This window comes from Phaethon lepturus, unplaced genomic scaffold, assembly GCF_000687285.1.
Source record: "Phaethon lepturus isolate BGI_N335 unplaced genomic scaffold, ASM68728v1 scaffold5617, whole genome shotgun sequence".
Taxonomy (NCBI): Eukaryota; Metazoa; Chordata; class Aves; order Phaethontiformes; family Phaethontidae; genus Phaethon; species Phaethon lepturus.
The window spans coordinates 60,382-63,227 of record NW_010551024.1 but is presented as its reverse complement, the minus strand read 5'-3'; positions in this window follow the sequence as shown (position 1 = coordinate 63,227).

Below are 2,846 nucleotides of genomic sequence, written 5' to 3'. Positions count from 1 at the left end.
TTGGCTCTCGGGGTCTTTCGGTGTGCTTGCCTCTGTGCTGGGGTTGCTGACGGTATCACCGTGTACTGGGTCTGGCTGGGATGGAGTTACTCTTTGTAGAAGGTGGTATGGTGCTCTGTTTTATATCTGTGGCCAAAACAACGCTGATTGACAGCACACCAGTATTTTGGCTATTGCTGAACAGTGTGTGCACAGGGTCAAGGTCCTCTCTGTTTCTCACCCACCCCCAGCGAGTAGAGTGGGGGTGCGCAAGAGCCTGGGAGGGGACACGACCAGGCAGGTGACCTGAACTAACCAAAGAGGAATGCCATGCCATAGAACTCCCTGCTCAGCAGTAAAATGGAGAGGAGTGAGGTTTAGGTAAGGTTAGCTATGTTTTGCCTGGGAACTGGCTGTCCACCGGTCTGCCCATGGGAGGTGGTGAGCGACTGCCATTGTATCACTTCTTTTGTTGTCTTTTTTCTTTTCTTTGTATTTCTCTGCTTATGAAATTGTTTTCATTCTTCTCGACCCATGAGTTTTCTTGCTTTTACTCTTCCTTTCTTCTCCTCTGTCCCACTAGGCGCGGGCGGTGGGGGAGTCAGTGAGCGGCTCTGTGGTGCTTAGCTACCTACCAGGGTTAACCTGCCACACACCGCGTGCCAACCGTGGTTCGACAGTTGGGCGAGGCTGGTGAGATCAGCCCAAGAAGAGCCACTCAGCCCATTTCTCCATCTCAGGGATAACGAAAGAGCTCTCACGTGGTAATACTACAGGCCAAAGCTGGATGTGGCCAGTGATCTCAGGATAAAGCAGGTCCAAAGCTCATTATGACTTCTACCTCATTACATTAAAAAAAAAAATCACAAAAGACTTGAAGTTTATTTCTCAAAAAGAAAGATAATTAAATCTCAGAATATAATATCTTTAAGGAACAACCCACAGAGCTGGGCGTCAAGATCAATTTGCCCAGGAAATTCCATATGAAATGGGAAAGGATCAACCTTGTACTACAGTAAAGATGACATTAATATGTTGGTACCAGGAGTGAAAGACAGAAAAATATTTTGGAAAAAATGTGCAATAGAAAATATTTATAAAAGCTACACTAGAAACACACATTAAAATATCCTTTAACTTTGCACTCACTACTTCAATAAAGACAGAACTTCCCAAAAGAAGAGAAATTCAAGCCCTGGGAAACAGTACTTAAGGAGAATGTCCAGTGAAGGAGATGCAAAGGGTAACTAGTCTGAGGCAAGATTTCAAAAAACTTTTGTAAAAACATTATGGCCATACACTCAAAGACACCAATTCTGAGTCATAATTTCACCGAAAACACGTATGTCTCTTAAAGAGATAAGCAGCCTATCTGGAAAGGCAAGCCCACACTGAGTTGCAAGTCCACCTTCTCTGCTCTTACTCATGTCGCACAGCCGCTTCCTACAGGGGTACTTCCACTCGGCTCGAGGAGACATGCAGGGAAGACCACTGGCACTCATGGCACTTTCTCAGAGCTGTGCAGACACTTGATTTCAGTAAGCAGAAGCCTACACAGCCATGAGGCATGGGTCCTACTGATTTAGGAGCTAGCCTTCTGTCATATGACTAGTGAATCTCATGAAATGAATAGGTGTACTTAAAATAATATAATTTTAAGCCAAATCATACCTCCTTTACTCCCAAATAAGCAGCGGCTCACTGTGTTAATGAGACGTATACAATGAGGTACTATTTTATAAAATGGCAAAAATCAAGTATTTATGTTTATACCTGGAAGTCTACTTACTCTGTACTCTCTGTCACCCTCCACTGCCACCACCAGACAGAGTGACAATGCAGGTATAATATTTCCTGTATCCCTGCTAGGAATTCCAGCTACTGGAGAACAGCCTTTCTAGTACAATGTTTACATATGTGCACATCCATTTCAGAGAAAGTTATTATTGACTTGATTTTTGTGTGATTTAATAACCTGTCTTCCCCTCTCCCGTTCTTCTTGTGACGAGACTAATACCATGCTTTGCCACAGGACTGTCTGTGCAAGAGACAGTTCCCTGATTTCTGACTCTGTCACTCTTCCTCTCCCATACCATCACCAGGGAAAATGACACCCAACGACAGACAGACACGTGCTCAAAATACAGATGTGAGGCAATAACTGGGATCCACTGAAGTCACTGGCAAAAGTCCCATGGTCTTCAGAAGTACCAGAAAATCACACTTCATATGGATGCAAACCTGGTAACCAGGTTACACCATGGCAGTAAGTAGCAAAGGGTAGGTAGGAATTTAAACAATAGTCTTCTGGGTTCAGATACTGATCCATTAAGTCTTCCTTCTAACAAAAGCTTAAAGGTAAGCCCATGCTTATGTGTTTTCTTGAGCCATCGCCTTAACAGGTATCCAAAGCAGATGTAATGTAGGAGTTGGTGAGAAACTAAACTAAAACCAAAATGAGTCTAAGCAAAAGCTGTTGGTGTCTGAAGCAGGGAGATGTGATTCACCTCACATGTAGTCAGGGTCAGCTTCTGTGCTAGAAAATCCTTTGATGGATTCAAAGAGCTGGTTCAAAACCTTTCTCTTCACCACAGACTGTCACAGACCCTATACAGACTGCCCGAAAGGACCAAAAAGTTGAACAAGCACCAGCAAGGTGACAAGAGCAGGGTCTAGGGAATGTAGCTTAGCAGCTACTAACCAGCTCTCCTACCCTTGGATTAACAATGTGGAGTCACATCAGTGGAGGCTTGTTTGGCTGCTCTAGCCCTTCCAAGTTGCTCTTCTCCACATCCATTATGTGTTACACTAACGATGCCATGTGGTTACTTACCATCACTTCCACCAGCTGGGTGATGCTATATTGC